Here is a 14,974-nt window from a genome sequence, read left to right on the forward strand (position 1 = left end):
TAAGGGGGGCTTGAAGGACAATGCAGGTTAGAGGGGCTTTGTGTGACCTTCCCCCCCATTGAGAACACATGGTGGCTTCTTACCTGCACCGCTGGCACTTGCCTGACACTTCCCAGACAAACTCAGCAAGTTCAAGCCTAGCTTGCGCCAGGTGTGTGTGAGCTACCTTGTCATACATAGAGCCATTGCTCCTCCTCAAGTCCCTTCTCCCAGCTCGCCCCTCTCTATTCCTGAAGCAGAGCCCAGTGCTGAATACGTTTGCCTCTGGAGTCCCATGGTGAGCTCTCAGCGCTTGCAGCTGTGCCCCGCTGCTCCCTCACCGCAGTAGATGTATGTGGTGTGGGATGAGAGTGTCTCTTGCCTGCCAGGGACCACCCAGCTCTGACCTGGCTGAGCCGGCCAACCTCGCAGCCACCCAGTGAGCTCGGCTATACCTTTTCCAACAGCGTTTGGCTCTTTTCCAGATTTTTTCCTTTCTGGGGTTCCTCCCGCATCCTAGGTTACCACAGAGTTTCTTTCTATCTTGTACAGGTTGCTAGTTCTTTTTATTCAGCTATCCTGTTTAACCCATTGTGTGTGGTTTCTGCAGTGTCTTCTGGCTGGATGCAGTCTAATATAAGGATCAGTTCTGGTTTTAAAATCCTTTGACTTAGGAAGGATTTCACTTTCATCCAACGTGTTTCTGCTGCTTTTCCCTTTAAAATACAACCAGCAAAAAATAATTTAAATCACACACACACACATACACATGCGCGCACACACACACACACATGTATATACACACCAAATAGAAAAATTCTACTTCAAATGTTCATTGAATAAAAATCATATAACCAAGGCTATACATGAAGAAAGTCCAGGGCCAATTATTGGGAGGGTTCCACATACTGAAAACTTAAACTCAAATCATGTTCCAAGGAAGGATAGAAGGAAGGAAAGAAGGAAGAGGGGAAGAAAGAAAGAAAGGGAAGCAAAGAAAGAGTGAGAAGGAGGGAGGGAGGGATGGACAGAGGGATGAAGAAGGAAGGAAGCCATGCAGGCAGGAAGGAAGGATCTGTCAAAAAGGCCCATGATAAAGGAAATAGCCAACTAGCAAAATTCCAAATAACTTTATCAATGCCACTCCTCAACTGGACATGAGGCAGCAGCAGCAAGAATGACATCTCCATATTGCTCAGCTGCCGAATTTCCCTTAGCAGCATACTAATAAATCTTTACCTCTCTTGGGGGTGGGGGAGTCCGTAGATAAACATCACAGTCAGTTCTGTGTCACTTGTGTAATCTAGGTGCTGCTGTGAAGGCATTCTGTAGAGGCGACTGGAGTCTGCCATCAGTTTACTTAATATAGTGATATAAACCTTAGAAGTTTTGAATCAATCAAAGGCCTGAAGAGACAAGGCTGCCCAGGAGAGGAAATTCTGAGTATTCTGGCTGTAGCTCATGCCTCCTGCTCTAGCCTGCACTTCCTGATGCCTAGCAGGTTAGTGACTTACAGGTATCGTGGCTATTACTGAAGCCTGGTACATTCTTGGCCTATTGACCCTTCTCTTGGGATAACTTGTTGTGCTAGCCCTTGCTGAAACTGCTAGCATGGAACTTACCAGATCTTTTATGGCTTGAACTTCTGTCCAGCTCTTTGTTCAACCACCCCCCTGCCATCCCCAAGCCAAGTTATGGGGTTTGGATGTGGACAGTTTTAAGGGTTCTTTGGCCTTTTATACAGAACAGCAAATGGGGAGTCATGGAACCTGCTATGGGTTGAACTTCATTCCCAAAATGCTAAGTTGGCTTGCACATAATGTTTTATTGGAACAGCATCATGGCCATTGTTTTGCATGCTATCCATGATGACTGGACAACAGCAGAACTGAGTAGTCATGACTGTGGTCACTGCCTGACCTTCACAGAGGAAGTTCTAGATCAAAATACACGTACTTTAGAGTTTTGGGCAAATCTAATAAACCAAATGGATTATGCCTAAGATAATTCTATCAGCTGTTTTACAGTGCCTCTGAGGTCTGAGATGACAGGGCCTTGAAGAACAAAATAAGCTTAAGCTTTTCACAGACCTTACAAGAGGGAAGCTACTCTGTGATTAGCCTGGATTTTTCAAGCTTAAGAAAAGCTTAGCTTTGTTTGTAAGAAAGAATTATTTGTGGTGGAGGAGAAGGCAGCTTGCCAAGGGAGAAGAGATTCTTCTTTTTGGAACAAAAGGGTTTCAGAGTGAAACCTGAATCAGACCCATGAGGCTTGTATCCGCTCCCACCCTGTCTGAAAGGCTTGTGACTCCTAGGCACCAGAGGAGCAGCTTAGGGGGAGCAAGAGCCTCTGAAAGGCTTGTGACTCCTAGGCACCAGAGGAGCAGCTTAGGGGGAGCAAGAGCCCCGTAGCTACCTGCGACTGACCCTCACCAGAAGGGTGGTCTGAAGCAACTTTTGCTCATGTCTCTGGGTATCTTTTTTTTTTTTAAAGGAATTTATCAATGAAAGAAGAGATGTAATTAATTAAGAGTATGTAAGCCATGACTTGTTTTGGGGAAATCTGGAGAGTTCTTGAGAACTGTAGAACTTGAACTCTCTCCTTAAGTTTTGATTATCCAAGTTTGAGGAAGAACCTCAGAATCCGACTGTTGAACAAGCAAGCCAGGATGTCATTAAGAAGCTCTGTGTCACTGACACAAGGGCCTCTGAAATACTCTGTGACATTTCTTCAGACTCAATGACTCCGTGTGTGACTTTCTATACACTGGACGATGTCTGATCTTGTTGTATGATCCTGCATCCATTTCTAGGCATACACACACACACACACACACACACACACACACTACCACTACCACCATGACCAAGATTCCTCTTTTCTGCTGCCCCATCTCCCATAAAAATGGAGGGAATGGAGCATGATTAAGTAGACTGATCTTACTAAACAGTGCTTAGCATCTTGATGTCCATAACTTCCAAACATCAAAGCTTGCTCATCATGGGGGAATCTCCAGTCCCTGCTGACACAGGACCTGGATGGGGCCAAAAGATGGGTGAGAGCTGCTGGGCATCCTGTGCACCTATGTCCAAGCATCTTCCAAACACCTACGTGCCTTCTTAAATCAGTGAGCAATGTGAGGTCTCCGTTTCAATCCCAATACTTGACATTTTCCTTTAAAAAACAATCTTGGGTTAGGCTTACTTCATTTAATGTGATTTTTTTCCCAAGTCGTTCCATTTCTTCCCGCCAGGCGCCGATGGCTCACGTCTGTAATCCTAGCTACTCAGGAGGCTGACATCTGAGGATTGCGGTTCAAAGCCAGCCCGGGCAGGAAAATCTGTGAGACTCTTATCTCCAGTAAACCACTAGAAAACTGAAGTGGCGCTGTGGCTCAAGCAGTAGAGTGCTCGCCTTGAGCTGAAGAGCACTGGTACAGTGCCCAAGCCCAGAGTTCAAGCCCCATGACTGACCAAAAAAAAATTCAAGTCTTTCCATTTCCTTATGGATCCGTGTATTGCCATTCTACTAGATAAATAAATTTCCACTGTGTATATATGCCTATATGCCACATTTTCTTGATCTATTAGTCCATTGAGAGGCATCTGGGTTGAGTCCATATCTTAGCTATGGTGAATAGTGCTGCAATGAACATGGTTGTGCTGGTGGCATTGCTGTCACCTTGTTTGTGTTTTATTTGATAAATGTCCATGAATGGACCAGACTCAGAGAAACAAAAGATTACATGGTTTTCCTCATTTTTGGTAGGTAGAATGTACCAATAAATCTGTAAGTAAATACCTTAGGTGGTAAGCAGGTGGTCACATATATAAATTAACTGAAGCATAACAGTCTCTGTGGAGAGCTCAACTAATAATTTCTTTTAGAAAGACTAGGTCAAAGCCCAACAAAATCAGCACCAGGAAATGGGTATGTACAAAGGATACGTGGGACCAAGGGTAGAGGAGTAGATATATAAAGAGGGGAAAGGGAGAGGGGAGAAGGCAGTTAAGCATTCCATGTACATGCCCCCAAATGAAGAAATGTAAGGGAAGTGGGCTGGAGGGGGCTGAGAATGTCGATCAAGATGCATTTGTAGTCATACACTGCTTTGTTAAATGGCAACATCTTTGTACAACTGCTTAAAGATAATAAAAATGAAAATAAATAAAATCTTGATGTAAGCAGGAGAATGGTATCTGATCAGATTAGGGAAATCAAAGGGATTCAAAAGAGCCCAAAGATTTGTTGGACATTATTCTCTACCAGCTTGAAATAATTTGGCAAGAGCCTAATTTTCATATGGGATGAACGTGTGTTTCTTTGAACAGATTGTCATGCATTTTGGTAAGTAGGTAGAGGTTACAGGCACAAGTGATTACAGGGAAGCAGGGTAGGAATTAAGAACTGTGTGTAAAAAGAGATTTAGACATGAGATATTTGTTGCTTCTGCAATGCCTGGGAAGGGAGGTCAGGAAGCGTGAGCCGTGTCTTCTCTTTACTTCACATCAGCCTCTCCGGTGCCTTCTCCTCGCTCCTCTCCACTCCTTTCTCTGTCTCTAAAATGGCTCTGTTGAAAATACAACCTGCAATTGTGTTAGTTAACCCAATTTGCTATTGGTAACTAGCTGATTTCACAAATTATGTCCATGGCAATATGCTAGCTGCATGTGTGCTTGGAAATCGGTGCCGTCTACTTTTTCTGATACCTTAAAGTATTTTAAAACATCCAATGACATCAGCTCTTCATATTCCCCAATGGCCTTCCTCTCCTTCCCCAGCAGCGTTCCCGTGAAAGGGCATTTTTCTGTCTTGCTTTTTCATTTGTAACCTGAGGAGTCTGGGCACCTGCTCACAGGGGAGCAGGAAAAGACATGTGACCGCTTGGCTTGTGTGGTGACCTACATTAGTGTTTGGGGGTGGGGAATAAAAGGTAGGTTTCCTGTACTCAGCTCCTTGTGGATTAAAGGAGACTTTGATATGTAGAGACAGATGTAAAATACACGTTTATAAATGCTCTGGCCCGTAGGGTTATTAAGAGCATTCTTTATTTGCATAAGATAATTGAATCACCCTCTTCTTAATAAGAATGAGTCATGTAGATTGTAGATTGGCCCATTCTCATCCCAGAAGCAGCCAGGGAAGGAAGTTACCCGGGAAGGGGCGGGACGGGGGAGGGTCGCCTTGGGATGCTGCCCCCCTACTGCCCCAGCCGCAGGGCCTGCAGAGAGGGCACAGGACTTGTGGCCAGAAGGGCTCGAGGAGCTGCCACCTGTGTGCCCCACATGACTTCCCAGCCAGGATCTCCTCGGATGCCACCTGAATGCTGTGCTGCCCTGAGAATGAAGTAGATGGACCCAGGGAAGTGGCTGGTGCCTTGTGACCACGCTCTCACCGCTGTTCTGCAAAACACAACTCATGTTTTCTTTAATAGATCCTGTCTGTTGTAGTGGCCATGGTCAAAGCACCAGAGGCAAAGCCCTAGTGAGAACAACAAAGGGTTTTGTGCTCCAGTGCCTCCATCTCCGCTGTGTGCCTGAACACTGAGTGTGGGTCACCTTGTGTGAAGTGGGGAAACAACCTACATTGTTTCCTGCTAGCGCTGAGGTGGTGGCACAGGTCGGGTCTGAGCACAGGCACATGTGCCCTGGGCGTGGCTGGCTACCTTTCCACGTGGTCCTGTTGCTACCTTTGGCTCCATCTGCGCTACTGTTGCACAGATGGCCTTTATTTGTGAAGGTCTATGCTGTCTCTTTGGGAGTAGGAAAGTCCTCATTCATACCTTTGCATCTTCTCCCATTGCTCCACGTAGAACCCAAAATGGAATCCCATTGCAACACAGTGGAATTCCGTTACAAGCATTGCTGTCCCGTCTCTCCATAGACACAGCAAGCATTACCAGGGACTGACTGATGGAAATGTGAGATACATTCTTCTCTTGTTTCATCTTTAGTTTTGGTAGGCATGCTTAACATATATATGCCAAACCTGGAGGAACCCTGAGAAGCAGCTGGCTATCCCCTCATTTTAAAATAGAGTCAGACTCTCTCTAACAGGAGTCATTTGTCTCTGGCAGCCAGTGTCAGAACTTGGGCTGGGATTGGGACTTACCTCAGACTTGCTCTCTCTAGATCCTATTGAGAGACAGCCCAGTGAATGTAGAGATCATAAACAGAGGCTCAGAAGGTTGGTTCCTCCGTTGTCTGTCTTCAGGTTAAGTCTTCAGATCCTCACCATCGAACAAATAAAGACATTAATTCCCTGCTTATAGTGTTGCTTTGAGGATTAAACAAGATACTGTGTGTGGAAGCACCTGGCTCGAAGCAGGTGCTTACTGAACGTTTGTGTCTTCCCCACTGCAATAGAACTTGTGTATTTATCGATGCTTGCAAAGAGGAGAGAGACCAGAATTAACAAAGACTTGTGATGGTGCAGCTGGCGCGACGCCGGCTCTCAGAGGTGTACACAGGTGAGTGCCTTTAGGCGTCAACCCCGAGCACCGGAGCAAGAGAGCAATGGCTCTTTCTTTTCTGGGAACATGAATTCACCAGCTAGGATACCATGCATGGCAAGGGAAAGTGGGCTGTGAAGCCCACAGGCGGCGTGAGGCAGCGCGGTGACCAGAGTCAATGCCGAGGCTGTCTTCCTGGAGGCTATACCCACCGCCAGGTTTTCAGGGCCCAGAGCCAAGTCCAGCAGGGCTGCACACACTCTGAGCTGCACTTGCCTCAGGCTTTCCCACGGACAGCTTCGTCAGGCTCTGCGGGTCAAATGTTCACCTCGTGTCAATGGAAGCAATGCACCTGTGTTGCTATCCTGTGCCGCTGAGAAGCCAGTGCCCCAGTCCCCCCCCCAAAAGCTCCTGGGTTTGCATTTCTTTAGCACACAGAACACTCACTGAGCCCAACTTGTCAAGCCCTCAGCCAAGCCTAAACATTTGCCTTGGCGCCAGGCCATAATGAACACGAGGACCGGGGCCGTCCCGGCTTGTGGTGTCTTAAAGGAGCTCTTGCAGTTGAAACGCAGTGAGATCATACATGTGCCAGGTAGACAGTTGAGTCTGAAGTTTAAAAATCACAGAGGGTGATTTGTTAAAGCAAGCAGAAGTCAAGAAAGAGACCATTTGTTTTCCAGAACCCTGGGGTTCTGATAATACTTCAACACAGCTGCTCTTCTTCGGCTGTCTGTGTGGGGGCTAGTCACTTCTGTGTGTCTCTGACCACAGTTGTTTGTTACTGAGTCCATGCTGTTGTATGTAGACAGGAGGTGACAGATAGATGTCTCAGCATAAGATCGTAGAGCTGAGGGATCCAGCAAGCATTTAAATCCCAGTGGGTATAATTTAAAAAAAAAAAACCCTCAAGTTCCTTTTACCATGCTAGTCCCATGCTAATAGACTTAGAAACGGCAGCAGATCATCAGGTAGCTCAGGCTTCCTGTGCAAGTTACCTGGGCTAGGCCTAAAGACTGTGATGTTCTGTGCCTGTCAAATTCATTTCTTGTAGGATGTTTCCTTCATTAGACTCGGTCCAGAGCCAGGAACATGTATTCCTTTAGTAAAGCCACTACCTGCCTCTCAATCCCCCTCCTCCCATTCTCTCTCTTCACTCTGAAATGACTGCTACATGGAAATCTTAGAGGGAAATTTTCATCCTTTTTATAGTTCCTATGATCATTGCATAAGTAGGTTTGAGTAATAGTATTGCTAAGAATTATTTTCTGATTAGAGACCAAAGATATTGCTGTCCACTGTTGGACAGATCACGTACATAATGTAATCAGCCAGTGCTATAGATACCAAGCTTTGTATTTTTAAGCATTAAAAAGATGGCCATCTTTTCATTGAATAGCTTGTGCTATCCCTGGACACAGATGTCTATTGTAGAGTTGGAAAACACTTGTCTGGTCACTTGGGCATTTATAGCTCTTAACTATCATCTGAAGACTTTTCCAGACACAAATGCTGTGCCATAACCCAATGAATCTTCAATTTTCTGCCCATTAGAAACAAACAAGCAAACAAAATGCAGAACGGTGTCATATGCCAGGCTCTCTGAAAGGGAGGAGATGTGCCTTTTGCTCTTAAAGGCTTCCTAGGGAAAGCCAAAGTGAACATACTAGGTAATGTTGATAAATGCAGCAATTGCCCCAGAGGGGGTTGAAGGTCCCAGAGGCCTAGGAGAGAATGCTGAAAGTGCCAGCCAGGCTCAGGAGAATTCCAATCCTGAGTGACAGCCTCTTGGACTCTCTAACATTGACTAAGTAACCACTGACTCAAGATTCTTGTTTCTCTATCAGAAAACTGAGATGAGTAGAGCACACGCGGGAGAATTGCATGAGTTGGTGTTGGCAACGTAACCTGAGGATCACATGATGTATTTCAACTCCTTTTATTAGTACATGATAATACCCAGTTCAACATTAACATCTATCAGAAGCATTTCACACTGTTGACCTTATACGTTTGCACTTCCTAATAAATGTTGGCATTAAATGAATATGAATGGCTACATCAGGTAAACAAGTCATTAAAAAGAGAGTGGTCTGTTTTCACAATGTATCAGTTACTGATTCATCACCAATTAAATACACATAGATATTTATTTGGTACAAAGCTCTATGCAAAAAGACAAGGGTACTAAGATCTTTTTTTTTTTTTTGGGTCCGGTCGTGGGGCCTGAACTCTGGGCCTGGGCGCTGTCCCTCAGCTCTTCAGCTCAAGGCTAGTGCTCTACCACTTGATCCACAGTGCCACTTCCAGCTTTTTGCTTTTTGCTTATATGGTGCTGAGGAATCGAACCCAGGGCCTCAGGCATGCAAGGCAAGTGCTGTACCACTGAGCCACCTTCCCAGCCCTGTAGGGTACTAAGATCTTTAGGAAACTTTTACACTTGAAATCAGCTCCAAGTTTAGTAGGAGAGAGGGGCGTGTACATTGCAGAAATCAACACAGGGCATTAGGAGAGCCAAGGCAGTTGACCTAAGCCAGTTACAGGGTCTTGAAGGAAGGTCCCCAGGGCAGATCATATCGGAGTCCAGTCTTGGAGCAGCATCAGGGCACAAACTAGAAGTAGGCATAGGACGGATGGCAGGTCCGGGAAGAGGCCTGAAGGCTAGAGTGTGATTGTTGGCCTGGAGCCTATGGGCCTTGGGAAATCCCCGAAGCATTTTATTATGGGAGTGTAATTTGAGTCTGAGCAGTCTCTGGCTTTTTCAAGGTGACAATGTGAGGTAACTTGGCAATGGTGGTTAACAAACCAGAACAACCGAGGAAGTCAACACAAATATCCAAGCCAGGGTTCAAAATGGTGTCCCCACCTGTCTGATTAGAGAAGCATCTGAGCTATTTCCACCCAGGCTGGACCACTCAGCCAGGTCATGGCCTTGATCACCCTCTGGCCACAGCAAGTGGAAAATGCTGTTCATTTTCCCTCTACGGCTCCAGAGTAGCTCACTTGAAGCTTTTATCTTCTAGTGGCAGAAACAAAGTACAGTCTCAAAGGCTCTTGTTATAGTCTGTTCTGTGGGAGACATGAGAAAAATAGATCTGTAGTGGGATGGTGCATAGGACCTCTCTAACGTAATGGAGGTCAGGTGGCTTGTGGCAATTATTTGTATCCTACGTGCCATCAACTCTAATCAAAGGCTTAAAGAAGGAGAACATACTGAAAATGAACTGTACAACCTGTGAGTGAGGATGGGAGGGAAAAACTGGGAAAGAACAAGGGAAGGGGTGACACTGTCCAAAAAGAAATGTCCTCTGTACCTGACTTATTTAACTGCAACCCCTCTGTATGTCAACTTTATAATAACAATTTAAAAAAAAACTAAAAATAGAGCAGGCTAACTCTGCAATAGCTTTACATGCCTGTGAGTGAGAAAGGAAACGTTTTCAAGTGTGTTTGGGAATATAACTTTGGTCATTTCTGCGTAGAAAAAGACTCCTGCGTCTAACATCTCCTTTGGGAGTGTCCTTCTGAAGCCTTGGTCAGTCTTGGGCTGTGGACGATGCCAGTGATTCTGTGGAAAGATATATTTACTGAAGTTATAGTCCAATCCAGATTCCAAGTGTCAATGACCATTTGTGGGACAAAAAAGTTATGTGGGTTTTAAAAAATAAACTTTTGTTGCTTGCAATATTTAAGGTGCTGTTTTCAGAGAACTGAGGGGCTGAAAGGTTGTCTTAGACAACCTTATACTCTGATGTGGAAATGACTATCACATGGCAAGTGTATATTTTGACCCTAGATAAAGGATTCTATGCAGTGAACTTTGAGAAAGACAGTCTCCATATCCCTGTTACACACAACCAAATAACAGCCCGGCCAGCCACCATCTCCATGATATTGGCCACGTCATCAGCTCCAGGCCTATGTCCTTCTCATCTGGAAGATGGGATCATAGATTCCTTGGCAGGGGAGCGTAGAATCAAAAGGATGCTACACTTAAAGTGCATAGCATAGAAACTGTGATTCTGGATTTTATGCGACACGTATCATTTCTACTCTGCCCCAGCTTTGAAGCCTTCCTGTTATGTGAGGTTACGCTGCTTTAGAATTAAAATCTCTGACTTTACTGGATTCCGTCGGGCAGGAGGCCCATCAATCCTTGCACATCTGCAGATCTTTGCATATGTGAAGGCCAAGCTTCTTGGCACTATGAGACTTGACTGTAGTCACATGACTAGCAAAAGCAAATCAGGATACACACTCCCTCACCCTCCACGTGAGGTGTGCTAACATGCAGGGGGTTCAAAAGAGACTGTAGAAACCACCACTGCTCATACTGTTTCCTGTCATGAAAAGACGTATGGTATTGGCAACTCTGGCTTCTTCTTCACTGGTGAAGGGGCTCAGTTAGTCCATTGTTATCTGTTTAGAACAGAACTGAGGACATGATCCTGCCTTGATTTTGCATCCAATCCAAGTTGTTCCCTCGTCACCCTTGAGAAGATTGACATATCTAATCACCATCTATTAAATGCAGAGTGATTCGCCTCTGACATCTGACCACCAGAGAATCTGTGAAGTCTGTTCAGTAATACTTGTGTCAGGGTCATTGGTGGAATTCAGTATCTGAACTCTGCTTACTGACTTGCTATATCACCCTTCTCTGCTTGAACCATCATCATGGTGGACTTTGTAGCTCATTCATTGAACAATCAACAAACATCCTGTGCATGTTGCTCTTCTGCCTGAACTGTACAACAGTGCCCCCATTCTTTTCGCTTTTGTTTTTGGAGAAATCTCCTGTTTGTTCTTCAGATGTCATTTCTGTGAGTTCTCCTTTGGTCCTTCAAGCATAACGTTGATTTTCTTTCGTTATGTTGTCATAATGTTTGGTATGACTCTTTTGTATTTAATGATTATCTGGTGTATCTTTCTCTCCTCAGAAACAAGTTTGAACAGACTGTGTCCCCCATGGCCGAATCCTCAGATCCCCAGGGTCACACAGGGTGTATCAAGTATTTGTTAGACAAATCTCTTAGCTTTCTTGTTACCCTCATGCTTGAAATGTGAACTGCAATAGGTGTATTTAATGCCTGCTGTTTGTTATGTACTATTCTAGAAGCATGAGATGCAAATGTGAAACAAAGAAAGAGAAAGAAGTATGACCCCCTTGAAATTCAGAATCCAGAATTGTGACTTAGGCCCACCCACTTATCTTTTTGTGACAGTTGCATTCCCTCATTTGGATTGGTTATTCATATCATAAAAACGAACAGGTTCATACCAGCTGTTGTAAGTTATAACCAGTGATCCTGTGCATTTTTGACTAGAGTTCAACAATTCTAGGAAGCAGCCATGAGACTGCTACTCTTCCACCATGAACTAACTGAGACATACAGAAGTGAGTGACTTGTACCTGGATTCTTCTGACTATAAGCAATATGGGAGTGTATGAGCTTATATTATTAATTAATTTCAAAAGGCAGAGGAAATTTCCAGGTTATTGACACCATCCTCCTCTTCTGCTTTTTGTTTGTTTGATTCATTATTGTTGTCATTGCAGGTTTTATTTTCCTATTGTCTTTTAACAGAAATTGACGGGCTTATCCTAAAATTTGTATGTAAGTGTACAAGATCCCTAACAGCCAAAGTAATCTTGAAAGAAAAGAGCAAAACTGGAGGTGATACAATTAGTGATGCTCAACTTTACTTTGAAGTACAGTAGTTCTGACAGTGTTACTGCCATTAGGATAAATAATTAATGGAATGAGACTAAGAGTTAAGAACTCAATGGATACATCAGAGTCAATTGATGTCTGGGTAGGATACCAAGACGATTCCATAGTAGGGAGGAAAGATACAGACTTCAACAAATAGCACTTAGAAGACTGTTTATCTACATTCCCCAAAAAGTATTTTAGAGTCTACTGCACACCAAATAAAATAATTAATTAAAAATTAAGTCTAGTAATAGCTAACTGTAAAAAAAAAGGAAACTTAACGACCTTGTAGTGTGTAATGGTATGCTAAATGTAATGCCAAAAGCCTGAATAACAAGGAAAGAAATGAATGCACACTGCATCAAAATTAAAATTTCATTACTACAACCAATGTATCAAGAAAGAAAGGAAACAACTTACACAAAGAGAGACAATACTTGAAAATCATGTAGCTGCCAATGGACTTAGCATCTAGAGTATATTAAAAAAGAACTACAATTTCAGAGTAAAAGTACACATAACCCTATTTAGAAATGGACAAATAATTTTGTGCATGAAGAATGTGCTCATCATCACCAGTCATTTGGTGATGTTTCAAGAAGAGACCACTTTATGCATACTAAAATTACTATTGCTAAAAAGATAAGCCACACCAACTGTTGGTGATAGTTCGGAGAAATAAAAACTTTTAGGTATTGCAGGCGGAAATGTAAAATGGTTCAGCTCCTTGGATAACAGTTTGGCAGCTCTTCAGAAAGTTTACTACAGTTACCACATGCCTCACTAATTCCAGTTCTAGGTATGCACCTTAAAGAAACAAAAACAGACGCCCCCACAAAAACCATAAATGGGTGAATCATATGGCATGTGAATTAGATCTCAATAATGTTGTATGCGAACGTGACTAGAACAGATTGAGATTCATTTGTACATTAAATAGGATACAGAAATGAAACCGAACAAGTTCCTACTGGAATGGAGAAGCATCTTACAAAGGTAATTCTGAGTTAAAGAGGCCCAGCTCATGAGTTCACATAGATTCCTTGGCCATGAACGCAAATCTCCGGGAAAGGAAGAGGCCAAGGAGGGCCTGAGGGAGCGTGGTTCTCCTCACTGCTGGTTATGTTCAATCTCTTGGTCTGGGTGCTGGATCTCGGAGTCAGTTCAGTTTGGGAAATTAACTGAGCTCAGCACTGCTGATTTGGTAAACTTTTCTCATCTCACGCTATAATTCAAAGAAGAAGATTTAAGAACGCTCTATATGTCATATCATTTTTGTTGTGTACCCTTGTTCTGTGCTGTGGTGAAGAAGCAGCCAACTGCCTAAGAGTTCCAGTTTGGCAACACATTCTTTGTTGTTTCAGCAAAATACTTAAGAACCACATGCAGAGCCTTTGAAAACTTCCCAGATTTCTGGATCAAGAAAGTGGACTGAACATTGTCACTACTTTCCTTTTCCCCAAGTACCCATTGAATTGGCAGAAAATATGTAATTTGCTTAAACATAAGGAAGGGATCCAGCAACAAGCCAGACATTTTGAGATATCCTCAGAGACAGAAGGCAGATTGGAATGGATGGATGGGAAAAAAATGACACATCAGCAAAGACCTCCTGGTTTAAGAGTCCCGGAAGATCCTTGAGTTTATGGTAACAGAGTATGGAGTAGAGAAATCCATGTGGCAGTCACTGGTGAGTCATTGAAGAATGAAAGACATCATTTTGAGGAGGGGGGATTGTGGGGAGGCTGATGCCCTGACTCCCTGCCCCTATGAATTCAGGCACAGAAAACTAGGGGTGAGGGCTCTGGATGAAGCAGGGAGACCGGGTCTAAGTGATGTCACCTTGTTCTCACAGCCATTCTGGTGTCTTGCTGGGTGGAGGACTTTTCACCCAGCTCTGAAAAGCCTAGAGGTGAGAGAGGCCATTCTTTGAATTGCAGATGCCATGCTATTTAGCTTTAGGAAACTTGCTACAGAGAATGCTGGCCTTCTGTTTCTCCCCAACTGGCTAGATTCTATCTCCCTATATGGAAATTTTGAGGTGTACACCCCTAGATGGAAAGGTGTGCTGGTATCTGAGCTACTTCCCACAGAAGGTCTGCTTTCGTTAGGCTTGGGTGCTACACCCAAACACGTGGGTTTTGTCTTTAAAAGCTTTGCTTGAGCTCTGTTCCGGGCTGCAGGTCTTTGAGACAGGAGTCTATCTGGAGATGCCAGGCCTCCAACAAAGACTCCCAATTTAACCTCTAAAAATGTGGCTTCTCTGTTTTCTTGTGACTGAGTTACCTTACAAGATGATCACATTGCTGGCCTTCTAGACTTCTTGTTGTGCCTTTTTTAGATTTCTGGCTTGTTACTTTCTTCTGTACATCATGAACATAGGAGGTGAGCATGTGACCATATTATCACTTGGCAAATTCCCAAGAGCCACTTCAGCAGATGATTTGAAACTTCAAATTACCTTAACAGAGATAATATTTCAAAGAGATAAGTGTATAAGTAAGGAAAGCCTGAATTTTGTAATGTTTAATGTTGAGTTAAATTCCACTAAGTTTAGGAAAACATAAAATTTCTCACCATTACCAATTCTAACTTTCTAAGATTTTCTTCAGATAAAACAAATTTAAAAAAATAGCTAAGGAATGTAAGAGTAGCAAACTGTTAACATAATTCTTCTACTAAAGTTGCCAACATTTTAAATATACAAACCTTTATGAACACAATGTAAACAATAAGATATGGAACCAACCCAGATGCCCCTCAGTAGATGAATGGATCAAGAAAATGTGGTATATATACACAATGGAATTCTATGCCTCCATCAGAA

This window comes from Dipodomys ordii, unplaced genomic scaffold (assembly GCF_000151885.1).
Source record: "Dipodomys ordii isolate 6190 unplaced genomic scaffold, Dord_2.0 Scaffold20, whole genome shotgun sequence".
NCBI classification, from domain to species: domain Eukaryota; kingdom Metazoa; phylum Chordata; class Mammalia; order Rodentia; family Heteromyidae; genus Dipodomys; species Dipodomys ordii.